Here is a 13,601-nt window from a genome sequence, read left to right as displayed (position 1 = left end):
GTTTACCAATTTCACCAAGCAAGTATGCTCACTATCGGACTCGAACCGATAACCCTTGAAATGGAACAGATTTTGAGTCTGTCGTGTTTACCATTTTCACCAAGTGAGCAAACGGGGGAAGCAAAGCTCCGGGGGCGGAGATCAGAATCTCTTGCTGCTCCGCCCGACCCACCCGGGCCCCCGTCCGCCACTTTCTTCTCTAGACACCCCGGCTCCGCTAGACGGAGCTTGCTCTGGCTTGGCCGGACCTGCGGTTCTTTACCGAGGGCGGGAGGGATTGAGGCGACCATGCCGACCTGGAGCAGCAGCCCCCTGTAGCTGGCTTGAGGTCGCCCACGCTTTCTCGTGTTTATCAACCCTTTCGTTTTGCCTCCTCTTTACCGATTCATACCAGTCCATCTACGATCCGAGTAACCTTTTTGCCGAGTGTGCTTGGCGCAAAGCCCTTTTTCCTGAACGAGATATAAAAACTCGGATTCTTATTATTATTATTGGATTACTACTATTCTACTATTACTGTCATTCCCAATTGATATTATCATCAGATTCCCATTATCCTTATCACTATCGGATTATTAGAATTATTGCCCTATTCCTGGCAAGGCGGAGAACCCGGGAAGAAACCCAATCCTTTGGTCCCTACCTTTGGCCTTCATCCTTTACTAGTATTGGAGCGAAAAGTATTGACCCATACTTTAGGTAGGTCACGGAGTGAGACCTCGATTTGTTGAGAGGGCCACTTCTCCCGGGGAACCGGAGGGAGGAGGAGTTCTGTTTCGTTGAAACGATGCCCTACAGGCACTAACCTGAAGGGCTGGCAAGTGCCCCGGAGGTGCACCAAGTACCTACCCCGGAGACCTACGGAGAGGTAAGTAGCCCGATTGCCAAACCGACCTACGGGTAGCCCCGGGGGGCTGTCAAGGTAACCCGCCCGAAGGGAAGGGCAACAAGTAACCCAAGGGGAGTGTGGGGGTAGCCCCGCCTCGCAGGCGGGGTGGTAAGGTAGCCCGGTGGCCCCGGGATGAAGCGCTATCCCGGGCCGGCTCCCAGGACCCCCGCTCGCCCCTATGCTATGGGGGGCCTCTCTGTGCCGGGGAGTCCCCTTGTGGTTGGCTTTGCAGGTCGGCCTGCCGGCTCCCCTCTCGGGGTATTGAAAATTACTCGACCGAAGGGAAGAGGCCCGGAGTAGGCGGGTCCAGCTGGTTTTGGAAGCCGGTTGGCTAGAAGCATATTCCTGGGCTTCGACTCGATTTCTATCGATTCCCTTCGATTTCCGTCTTGGTGATGTTCCCCATAGAAGCATGTTTGATAAGCGCTTGTTTCGATTCCCGTGATTCGGGGCGATCAGCAGAGGCCGGGTCTTTCTCTTGTTATGGAGTCGGAGCATTGTGGGATAGAATTTCTATATGGAAGGCCTTCAGTGATCAGTTTAGTTCGACCTCGCGTTGGCATCGACCACTGCTCATCAATTGCATCGACACTACGAACCACGAATTGCATCATCAAGTAATAGTTGTGGTAGTTAGCCTAAACTTCTCAAACTCACTCCTTGGCCTAATAGGCTGAATTGATGGGAAGGCCTAACTGTTCAAATTATTGGTGATTCAGGAAGTCCTTGTTTGTGCTGTTTGTGGATGAGGTCCATATTGATCGTTTAAGTGCAGGTTTTCCGTTTTAGTCGGATACCTCCATGTTAGTGAGCCATGGTTTTGCTAGAGCGAATAGGCGTCTACGGCTATAACCGTCATCCAGCCTTTCCTAACGTCATCTGAGCAAGGGAAATCTTGATTTCCCAATTTACCGGGGGGTGGTTTAGAGATTAAGATCCTAGCCATGAGGATAGAATAGCTGAGGGCTACGAGGTGGATCGTTAGATGAACCGATAGGGAACATCTAGGAGGGTGTGGATCTGACGATCGAGAGAGTGGGACAGAAGCCGGGTAGGATATAAGCTATCTTTTTCACCCTGTTAGCCAGGGGTTAGCAGTATTTAATGGAAAATTGGGTAAAAAGAAAGAAAGTTCCTAGCTGTTCGACCCCATAGGTTGGAAGCTGTATGCTTCCGGCTCGAAGCTAGAAAAGGAGGATCATGGAAAAGCTGTATGTCGGAAGTTGGATCCTGGCTGAGCTGTTCAGAAAGACCGATTCGTAGGGAATGTGCTGATCGAAGGCTTTATCCAGAGATCGAATGGTAGGCATAGAGCATTTCGTCGCCCGAGAGGCAACTACGTGGTCGAGATATACATTGCTGCTGGGATTGAATTCCAGAAGGTTCCTTGGAGAAGCCGAAGCCTTGCTCTCGGGGGTATCCTTTCTGGCCGGTGCACATCGCTCGCTCGCAGCGCAGGCCAAGGATCTTTGCTTCTAGCCAACCTTGGGCCAAGGATCGGATCTTCCCGTTGCGTGGCTGCCCCGATCGCATAGCTTGCTTTCGACAACAAATAGGAATTCCCGTCGTAATGAGTAGGCTGGTTTATGAAATCCGAGATCCGAGGCACACTCCGCCCTAGAGCTATACACGCGCACAGGCCAACACTTTTTTCTATTCTATTCTATTCTATTCTATTCTATTCTATTCTATTCTATTCTATTCTAAAGGTCATTCAAACCAGAACAGAAACCAAATGCGGGCAATTTACAACGCAAGAAAGACAACTCGACTTTGGGGCACTCCGACAACCACCGGCACCATCGGGGAATCGAACGAAGAGAGTTCGTCCGCTAGGTGTGGTCGAACTGAGGCATGAGGGATATCAAGTAGTTACAACATTAGAGACCAGACATTCGCGTTCGCGGGATGACAGCGATCAAACTTCCTCGCTTCACTCAGTAATAGGAATCATAGGATCCTCCTCCGCAATTTCTTTCACTTGGTCAATCAAATAAGGGCTGGCCGGGGCTGGCTGGTTAGATATTGGATGTTCGAGCTTCCCTCCCCGCTCCCCTCTCATTCTTCGGTTGCTTCGCTTCTCTTTCCTAATTTGCTTCGGCATTGGGAGAGGCAGGATTCGAACCTACGTAGAAAACCTTCAACAGATTTGCAGTCTGTCGCTTTTAACCACTCGGCCACTCTCCCAGTAAGCTTCGACCTTCTGAGCCGAGATCGCGAGACATTGATAAATCGGTCAATCCACACGTCCTAACCCGTTCCAATGGACTAATCAAACAAGTAGAAGTTCGAGGAATCAAACAAGTAGAGGCATTCCCCAACGGTATATGATCCAATGTGCACTTTCTGCATCCTACAGGACTCGAACCTGTGACCTTCAACTTAGAAGGTTGTTGCTCTATCCAACTGAGCTGAGAATGCTGTACATTACTAACCACTTCGCGAAGAAAGAATGGGAAAGATGGGTACCTTTTAATTAATTAACTTTTTAGTCTCCATTCCTTATATACTACAACCGGACCGCCGCGAACACTGATAAACGCGCGTTCTGAACAAGCAGCCACTGGGGGTGACATAGACATATGTATACTTCCATATCTGTATGTCAGTTATTTCGGCCGTCGGCTGGGCGGCATTGAAGAGATCGGGAGTCAAGTCTGAATAGCGGTAACGAATTTTCGTTACCAATCTCGCAGTAAAAAAGCAAACGAAGATTATCGTATAATAATCCATGAATATTCGAAAAAGCGTAGCCATTCATATTACACCTTTTACTTAATAACCACCTGCGAATTGATGACCTCCTTGTGGGGTTGGTAGCGATCGAACAATCAAAGGCTAAGTACCAGCTGTATTTGCACTTTCTCTGTTCGGTGCTTTTGTCGTTAGCACTCTTTTGTTCATTAATCAAGCGTGTTCGTTCCGTCCGGGCATCCTAGTAAGACGCGGAACACCCGATCCCATTCCGACCCCGATATGTGAAAGGCGTTTTCTGCCATATGTACTGAGAATTATCGGGAGACGTGGTTGACAGCCCGGACCCTCATGCACACTCGTGCTGTTTGTCACTAAACATTCGAAAAAACGAATCACAAACACCCTTTAATTTAATTCCCGAGAGGGGAATGAATTTATGCCGACAATGATGAGGGAGGGTTTTGATGGGGCCCGACCCTTTTTCCCATGAAAAAAAGCGAGATAGATTAAAATTGGTAAATCGATCGGCTGAAAGCCGAACGTTTGCGGTTCGAACCCGTCTTGCCTGCCTCGGTTTTGCACCTTCCGTACAATTGAATGGTCATTTGGTGGCGCTAGCCATTCTCCAATTTTGGGCTTAATGCTGGTATGTGGCATTTATTGACCGATTATTCGTTAGAGATGGGCCTTTTTGAAACTTTTTTTAAGCACCAGAAGCCTGCTGCGAGCACAACCAAGATTCGCAGCGGAATTTTTATGTGTGTTCCTGCTAGTGAGAGAATTTTCAGCTGCGGCGAAGTGTCCGCTAGCAGCATGGTGGGCGGACCGGGGCCGTTTGGCTTTTGCCAGCAGTGAAAGCATGAATCGCCTACATTAGTAGCGGGGTCGTCGGGGTAGCGTATGATCTACGCTATCCCCTTCGGCCCCCCCGGGGCTCGTCGTAAGTTATTGCTTAGATGGCAAAATCCCCCAAAACCCTTGATCCTGGCTCAGAATGAACGCTAGCGATATGCTTAACACATGCAAGTCGAACGTTGTTTTCGTCCTTACGGGGCCACCAACCGCAAAGCCGGTTCCCCCCCTTGGTGGTTGGCTTTGCCTTCTTCTTAGGCAAAAAAAAGTGGTTTGGATTCGGTGAAGCGAAGCGTTTTCTGCTTGGTGGGGCCCCCCCCACCCCCCAAACAGAAGTGTACCACCGGCAGGATCCGCCCCGCCTTTGCTTGTCTTGTCAAATGCCCCACGTGAGAACAGTTGGAAACAAAGTGGCGAACGGGTGCGTAACGCGTGGGAATCTGCCAAACAGTTTGGGCTTTTTTCTCTGACCGGGGAAACGCGAAGCGCAGAAGGTCTTCCGACCGTCTTAGCCTTTGTTCGTTTCGCTAACCAAAGTGCTTGTAGCTCAATTGGATAGAGCACCAAACTACGGATTTGGGGGTTGAGAGTTCGAATCTTTCCAAGCATGGGTCGAAAACAACGCGTAGCGTTTTCACAGGGAAGCGCGCAGCGCCCCGCCTATCGATCAACAAAGGAACGTCGATAAGTCATCAAAGTTTCAAGTCAGTGGTTCCAATCCACAACGAAGCCGCGGAGAAAGCTATAGCGCTTTCTCCGCTCCGCACCCGGCTCTGGTTCCGCTGGCGGAAATAGCTTAATGGTAGAGTATAGCCTTGCCAAGGCTGAAGTTGAGGGTTCGAGTCCCTTTTTCCGCTTGCAGAATTACGTCCTACGGCCACTCGGGTTTTGTTCCTGACGTTTATCAGTTTCTCGGGTTGTGGCCGGAGGGTTCCGGTTGGGCCGAGGTTTCCGAATTTCATAAGAATTCCGCCATCAAAAAGATCATGCAAGAAGGCAGTATCTTCCAAACAAATTCCATAATCTGCGAATCCAGCTTTGCCCCGCCACATCCTTCCTGCTTCGTATAATCCAACCAACCAACGGCAGGGACTTCATCAACCTGGCAGGAATTCATCGATCATCAAAGAAAGCCGGCGAAGCGCAGCGACCGAAGCAAGCGATCCTTGCCCAAGGCCTTGGTTGAAACAAGTCCTCAACCCTTAGCGAAGTGTTAACCGGATCAACACCTCAAACCATCTTAACGGTGAGGTAGTCATTCCAGCCTTTACTTCGCCGAATGGGATGGTTAAATAATACGGCGAAGCCTAGAAAGTGGAAGGCTCAAAGTAAGCCTTCCACTTCGTTCGCTTTGCGAACTACTTGCTAGCCTGCAAGCCAAGAAGATCCCACATCGAAGCTACGGAGACCGGTCGGTTGATGATCGAATTGTCTCCAGTGTTTGGATGCAGGACGAAGAGACCTGTGCGCCCTTCAGCCTCGGGATCTGGAATTTGATGGTGAGCGTATTGGCCTAGCCTTGTGAGACTCGTCCAATGGCAAAGGCTAAAGGCGCGCCCGCCCCTTTCTTTGTTTTTGTCGGGTAAGCGCTACGCGCAGGCAAAAAGGCATAAGGTATATTGAGTATTTTCTAACTGTTATATACCTCATCAGGAGGTAGGATGGTACCTATAGCTGAGCTTAAGCTCGCCTGCCTAGCAGCCTTATTCCCGGAGAAAAAAGCGCAAGGCGTTTGCCTCGCCGGCGGCGTTTGAGGCGAATAGCCGCCTTGCCAGCGATTAAGGCAAATAATATATTACGTATGAGTTGAGATATGTATTACATACGTGATACTGATCATATACATATCAAAAGAGAACAGTAGGAGTTAGCTATTCGATTGCTCCGCCAATGATTTACGATATTGAATAGCCATTTCTTCCTTCTGTTCTGGGGAAGGCAGTGTCTCTCTATTTCATTTCTATGGGGAGATTTTATAGAATTATAGTGAGGTTCAGGGAATACCACAGCATTGGGTTTTTCATACTCGACCTCCGAATAGTGTGGATAATAATAGTCCAGATAATGAAAATAAAAAGGAGAAGTTTTTTTCCTCTCATAATGGAAGAGGGGATACTTTTCAGGTATCCAATAACCTTTATGACTGAAAGGATAATGGGAAGAATCTTTATAAATAGAGAGATAGGAGGGAAGTCTCGAAGGAGATCATTTTCTTTATTTCAGTTATTCTGTCGATTTTCTAATTCGTTCCCTCTTTTCTTTATACCATGCTATGTCTGGTTTGATAGGATCTCAAGAAGCTTCTTTAATAGGTGTGGGATCACCGCAGGGTACTGTAGAACCAGGAATATTGACTATTTTGGGATTGGCATAAATATGTTTATGACTTGTTGGCTACCTGGCTTATAAAATATGTTCACGAGAGGGAATACGAACCGGAATAACGTCCGATCTTTTTTCTAGAAAGGGTAGAAGATTGATGTGTTTCCCTTTAATAGTTTTTAGTAACGGTTTGAGCTTTTACATCTTTCCCTTCATGAGTAATCCGTAAGAGGGGGACGACTTTCACGAAGTATGTGATTTTTCGGAGAAATCTTCAGATTTTCGTCTTTTGGATGGTTTTTTCCGGAGCTCCTTTCGAAAGGAGGGAAACCCCAAAATTAGGTCGGCCAAATTCCCAGATTTCCCTCTTTTCCATGATTTTTTCAGAAGCCTCTCCCTCCGAATAAGGGGAAATCCCCACTCCCGAATAAGGGCTCTCTTTCTCGGATTGAGTCTTTTATGCCGAACATTTTCTCCTATTTGACGACGAATTTTAGATCCTGATGCCGACGTATTTGTTTCTGTCCATTATCTTTCCGTCTTTGATATTCATGACAGTTTGTGGTGTTTGGGCAGAGAACGCTTGGCGTTTTCCGCGTTGCCACCTTTTCCGCGCTTGCTTGGAAGTTTCGAATGCATGAGCATAGCCCGTATGCACGGGAGCTTCGAATGCATGAGCATAGCCCGTATGCACGGGAGCCCCTTTCCTTCCTGCGCTACAGCCGCTTCCCGAGCTTCTTGCCCGCGTTGCGGCACCCGCTTTTCCCTTGCTTGGAAGGGGTTCTCTTCGTTTTTCAACCCAATCACTTTCAGAATGCTATGGATTTTCGGAAGACTATCAAAAGGATACGCGAGAATAGGCAAATACAAAATCTTGCTGCCAAAGGCTGCTGCCAGAGCCTCATTTTTCCCATCTCTAATTCCATGGGGTTCTTCCGGGGAACCGATGGCGCTTAGCCCGGACCAACCCGAACCGAGGGTCCCTCCCCCAACCCCGAAAAGGTAGGAATCTGTTCAAATCTGGTATCGGCGGACGGTCGGGGATCTCTATGTCGGGTGTTTGGTCTAACCCCTCACCTGGCCGAAGGGAACCTCTCAGCAGCAACAGATAGATTTCCGTTTCGCCTGCAAAGCGCGAGGCTGGAATCGTTCTTTGGAGAACACTTAGCCCAAGGTTGGGAAGCTTGGATCCGGGGTACCTCGTTTGAGGTCCCGTTCGCGACTTCTGCCCACCGGGGGATAGACGCTCGCGGTTCTGGCGGCGAAGTGGTAACCAAAACCTATCCGAAAGGATGGAGTTTCGAGATTGGTCAGCCTCTTGGGGCTTACTCGTCTTGGCCTTGCTTTTCTTTGTGCCACCATATGGTGGTCCGAATCGCAGCCAGGAGATCCGGTTATAATAGGATCTTCAGAAATTCTGGTGTACTGGGAGACGACCCAGTAATAGGTGGCCGCCGGGTGGCGAATATATATCGTTGATTATGCCCCGTATAGATGTCACTATCAATTCGAGTAGGAGCCAAATATCTAATAATGGTTCTTACGAATCTGCCAAACGATTTATTTGGCGGAACATTGATGTGTCGCCTATCTCTCCTAAGTGGATAACCGCCGTCCGTAGATCATCGGCGATAACTTTATCCCCACTGGTGGAGAGGCTCCGGGAGTACCGTGAGGTACGGATAGCCGAAACTTATCGACTATTCGGAGCCGGGTATAAGGTGCTTGTTAAGCCCCCCAGACACGGGCGTTGGCTTCGGCACAAAATAATGATGCATTCACCGTCGGGACCTTTTCCGATCCCGTTGCAGTGGTGGCTGTCTATTGGTCAGACAAGACCACGTGACGCATCACATCAAGCGCTTCTTGGCGGCCATTAGGCGTTGGGAAGAGTGGAAGGTTGACTTCCGGAACATACCGATACTCATCTCAACGAATGGGTCCGGGACGGGAGAAGTACGTCCTTTCGTCCTGGGTAAGACAATGGACTGACTATCTCTCACCGAGACTGGTAGAGATAATGGAAAGGGGACACTACGACGTGTCGGTGTGGTGGAAAGCGATTAATGTCGTTCCCACATCACCGGATTATCCGAGGGCTGTGAAAAACAGTCAGTCAAAGGTATGGAACTATGTTCCGCATCTGGGATGAGGTTTCCGCACCGATACGGGGTCCACGGGTGCTAGATGAGGCATCATCTGGCATCAAGCCTTGGGTCACCCAGAAAGAGCAGGAAAGGCTCGGATGGGGGTAGGGGGGGAGGATGAGAATCGGCGGTTGGCATCCGGTTCAGTTCGGAGAAGAAGGGTTGGCATGTTTATGTGTTCCGCACGTCAATATCGAAATCCACGTGTCCCTTGAGATGGGCAAGAAAATAAGGCTGCAGGGAGTGCAGTTCAGAATTGACGAACCGAAGGCAGGGATAATCCCTGAAGAGAATACACGAGAAGCGTCTGGGAATTGTGTATTCTAGAAGGGTAGTGGTCTAATCCACGGCAACCACTAACTCCTCCTGAAGGCTAGAGAGGGGTAGGGAACGAAAAACTACTGACAAGGTTATTCAGATTTCCACCCTCTTGATCAACTACGAAGAAGAAAACATGACAAATAAACGGAGTCTTGCTATCATGCTCACGGTGATAGGTTCCTAGAGTCAACCGGTCTCCGGGGGCTACGGCCAGAGGTAGAGCAACGATCGTTGGGCAGGCTCTATGGCTGGTGTGGATGGCGAAGGGAAAGGGTCCGAACGCCCGTAAGGGTGGTTCGCCTGGCTGCGTCGATCAGAGGTAGTTCCGAATGGGACCATCCAATTCGGCTGGTAAACGCCTAAAAAGACGGGACAGTTGTCGGGAGAGACCTTGCGGGCTTTTTTAACTTGTCAAATCTCTTTCGAGAAACGGCTAGTTCTAACTCCGGACCAGCGGCAGTTGAAGCTTACTCGGGAGCATCATAATATTAATGATCAACTCCCACTTCGCATCGAGCGGATTAGATTCTTGATTTGCTAGATTGGCTAGAAGGTGCTTCTAAGGCCGAAGAGAATAGGGAATAGTTGGGTTTTCGGGTTCTCTATCTGTTTCATAAACAATGGCTAATGAGCCGAGCACCTCGAACCCGCTTGACGAGAGAGATCCTGGAAGATCGAAGATCGACCGACCCCTGATAGATTACGCGCGACATCGAAGGCACTTGGCACGATAGCTTCTTTCTTTGATGAGCTGGCCGAAGGGCAGCAAGGGAGTTAGAAGCTGGTCTGAGGTCGAAGACCGAAGGTCCAATACGAGATGGAGCTGAAAGCAACATCGAATGAAGGCATTGAGATTGGATGCTGCTGGGAGATCTTTGCTCGACCTACCCCCCGCCTAATGATCGAGGGAGCTGAAAGCGACTGAGATCGTAGGGTTTGTTTGCCAAAATAATGGGAATGGTCGATCACTTCGAGGCGAAATAAGAAAAATTGTTTGTTGGCTCTCCGAATAAAACATGATAAGAAAGAATGCCTTTTTGAATGAAATGGGTTGTTTGGCTTTGTCGAATCCAAATGGGGGGACACGAAGCAGAGGCAATCGACGCTGAGCGAATGAATTCAAACCATTTGTTTGCCAATAAAATTCTAATTTCATGAAGAAATTGCTTATTTATTGACCCGAATGGCTGAAAGAAATGACCAAATTGGATGAATAATTCGCCCCAGCAGAAGCTAAAGGGCTATCCGACTTGGCTGGGTCGATCTCTGATACTCCAGCATCTCTGCTCCCTACCGGCACAAGATGAAATATCTCGGGATTAAAGCCGAGAGAGCCAGAGAAAAACGTATAGAATGTGCTCTTCCCCCTGTTGGACTAGGATTATTGCGAAATCGGATTATTGTTATCTGTGCTAGTCAATCATGAAAACAGAGCGATCTGTATTGATCTATAAATTTGCGTATTATAATGGAGCCACGACTGATTTGACCTTTTTCTTCCGCTTCAGGAGAATAGTTCCAATGGTAGAACAATGGTCTCCAAAACCAAAGGTTAAGGGTTCGAATCCCTTTTCTCCTGATTACCTAGCTCGGTACGAAGAGGTTGCGTTTCTTTACCACAGACAAGTATCATACTGGATATGGGGCACATAGCGCTGGGAAGGTCCAGAAAGATATACAAGGACCAGCTATTGCCCGGTTCGACAGGGCCCTAGTAGAGGTAACCAAGGACAAATGGGCCTCAGCCGCCTATTCTTATTTCCCCCAGTCGTACAAGTTCGAGATACTGGCGTAGCAAAAGTGCGTATCATTTGGGTGGCTAAGGGCACCTCTCTAGGCTACCTCCGGCCGGCCATCCGGGCCATAACAACAAATCGGAGGCGGTTCGCCCTTGGGATATCTTTTCCGCTTTTAGCTCCTCCATCTCTTGTGCCGGACGGGAGGGAAGGACGGTCAATTCCGAAAGATTTTCCTTCCTTTGCCTAAGATTTGGCCGTTTCTCCATTTCCGCCATTTCTTGTTTTGGAAATGGGGGTACTTGTTGGTTCCCTAACGGGAACCCCAGCAACTCAGCGCTTTATCTCCGGAGAAGCGCTTTTGCGCGCTTCGCTTCGAGGGTTATCTCTTTCCGGAGCGCGTTTCGCGCCCCGCACGCCATTTCTCTCGGGAATCGGGGAAGGGAATCTCGCGGCCCTCTTCTTCAACCGGAAGCCAGGCCACTTATCCACCACTTCGCTCTAACTAAAAGGCCGAGGGATGGATGCACTTCAATGGCGCAGCGACTCAGGGCACAAAGCGATGAATTACCGGTAGGGATATGTAGTAAGATAAAGCGTCGAGCGATCAATGGAAGAACACCATCGAGAAACGCACCACTCATGGTGTGCTCTTTGATAGTTGATGATCTGGCAATTCCAAGCAAGAGGGCCGGGGGGACGAGAGGACCTTGCCCGAGGGGGGACTCGATACGGGCCGGTAGGCACCGTAGAAGGAAAGGGAGGGCTGTGAGCCCCCTGCAGAGGGTAATTAGCTCAGTTGGTAGAGTGCCTCGTTTACACCGAGAGAGTCAGCGGTTCGAGTCCGTTATTACCCAAGGTTGGTTTTCCAAACCAAACACTGTAATTATGAATTGAATCCGGCGTATGGTTTTCAAATCCACTAATTTGATTGATGGTGGTACAACCACGGGAATCCCGGAAGGGGCAGAAGGAGCGAGCCCGCTTTATCCGCATGACGAAGAAGAAAAAGCTGAATAATACTTGCAAAAAACGTTATCACAGTTGAATGAGACGGAGGAAAGTGGCAGGCAGCCATCCACTTCGTGTCGTGGATGGCTGCCCGCCACTTTCTTCTCACAAAGCTTCACTGCAGCTCCATTGGCTACACGAGCGCAGCAGACGCTTTGTGTAATTCATCCACACCTGCGATTTCTCCTTCGGACTGCATCGCAGGTGTGGAACCACTAAAAGCTTGACAGATGGAGGCAAGGTTCGCAGAGAACGTGAAAAACGAGCAATTCTTTCTTTCTTGGAAACCGAAGAAAAAGAAGGTGCGCTGTCGCATGGCGTTTTCTTGGTTTATGGTACAATTCAAACTACTAGATGGTCATGAAATCTGTGGACCTTTCAATTCAATTGAAAAGCGTTGGGCGAGCGGCAGGGCGTGGCTCCGCTTGCTGCATAGCGAGTAAAGGCCGGGGGGCGGCTGGCTTCGCCTAAAAACCGATCCGAACTTGCAGATTGTGCCATTACTACTACGAGGCCCTCGAAATGCGACAAGACCACGGGTTGACCAACCTTCCTACTGCCACCGCCTTCAGGTGCGAAGCAGGGAGCCCTAGCCCCCGCCCGGCGCTGCGCGGGCCCGCCACGGCGGCCACTCACTTCATTTTCCTCGAAAGCCTCGTTCAGGCGGAAGATATAGTTTCAACCTTCGGATCTCTACTGGCATAGCCGTGCCGAGTGGAAAGATCCCGATGAAGAATCTACGATGATTCATGACGTTTGGGAAAATAGCTTAGTTGGTTAGAGTGCTGGTCTGTCACGCCAGAAGTCGCGGGTTCAAATCCCGTTTTTCCCGGTGAAACTTGAATCAGATTTCCTACAAGCAACGTCTCTGGGAAAAACCCAGTCTTGACTGCTTCTCGAATTTTCTAAAATTTAGTAATGACACGAGTTATTCTCCCTCCGATGGTCCACCCCGCCAAATTCCGTCCGGGAGGGATGGAAGGAGAATGGGAATCGGGATGATGCTCCGGAAGATGGGAATTATCCGTGCAACGATGCTCCGAAGCGTGGTTATTATCCGAAAGAAGGGAGGGAACCTTCGAAATTTACTAATTAGGGAGGAATGACAGGGAAAAGGGCGACTCCGTGGGATGTCTCGATAACAGAACTGACGGGATTGTACGTGGGTATAGTATCGATGAACATATTAAGAATTTCGCTACGACGCAGGGACTTTCCGAACAACTTTGGGATTTGAATGCGAATGATTGGGAGAGTTGGTTAGGCTGTTTCGACAAGTACAACCTGTCATTGGAGGTGTGGCAAAAAATTGCACCGCAAAAAAAAAGGGAGATTCGATATCGAAAATTTGAATGGATTCAGAGGGATCGGGGGAAGCTTTCTCGCTGAGCACGAATATGTCCTTCGTGAGAAACGAAACGATTATTCCATCTATACCGAAACCCCGTTCCTCAACCTAAAGTTGTGTTTTTTTGCGGTTTGGTGATTTTCTCACCAAACCTGAAATGGGAGTTTATAGATCATTTGAGTTTTTACAAATCGGAAGATTAAGAACATGAACTTCTCAAATAGCTACACCTGGTTCTGGGCCGGTTGATGCGAATACTATCGGAGGAGGAGCGGGAT

The 13,601-nt window shown here is 49.1% G+C and overlaps 4 non-coding genes across 4 annotated transcripts; 2 read left to right on the top strand and 2 right to left on the bottom strand.

The window, feature by feature from the left end:
• Positions 1–25: 25 nt before the first annotated feature.
• On the bottom strand, positions 26–109 carry TRNAL-CAA (transfer RNA leucine (anticodon CAA)). Its single transcript has one exon. It is a non-coding gene; the product is annotated as a tRNA-Leu (tRNA).
• Positions 110–2,993: 2,884 nt separating this feature from the next.
• Positions 2,994–3,076, bottom strand: TRNAC-GCA (transfer RNA cysteine (anticodon GCA)). Its single transcript has one exon. It is a non-coding gene; the product is annotated as a tRNA-Cys (tRNA).
• An 8,672-nt stretch (positions 3,077–11,748) lies between these two features.
• On the top strand, positions 11,749–11,821 carry TRNAV-UAC (transfer RNA valine (anticodon UAC)). The gene has a single exon. It is a non-coding gene; the product is annotated as a tRNA-Val (tRNA).
• Positions 11,822–12,733: 912 nt separating this feature from the next.
• Positions 12,734–12,807, top strand: TRNAD-GUC (transfer RNA aspartic acid (anticodon GUC)). Its single transcript has one exon. It is a non-coding gene; the product is annotated as a tRNA-Asp (tRNA).
• The last annotated feature ends 794 nt before the right edge of the window (positions 12,808–13,601 follow it).

Source organism: Dipteris shenzhenensis, unplaced genomic scaffold (genome assembly GCF_047967505.1).
Source record: "Dipteris shenzhenensis isolate YYH24624 ecotype China unplaced genomic scaffold, Dip_SZ_1.0 scaf0028, whole genome shotgun sequence".
In the NCBI taxonomy this organism is placed as follows: Eukaryota; Viridiplantae; Streptophyta; class Polypodiopsida; order Gleicheniales; family Dipteridaceae; genus Dipteris; species Dipteris shenzhenensis.
Note: the sequence above shows the minus strand (reverse complement) of the source record. Positions and strands in the feature narration are given on the sequence as shown.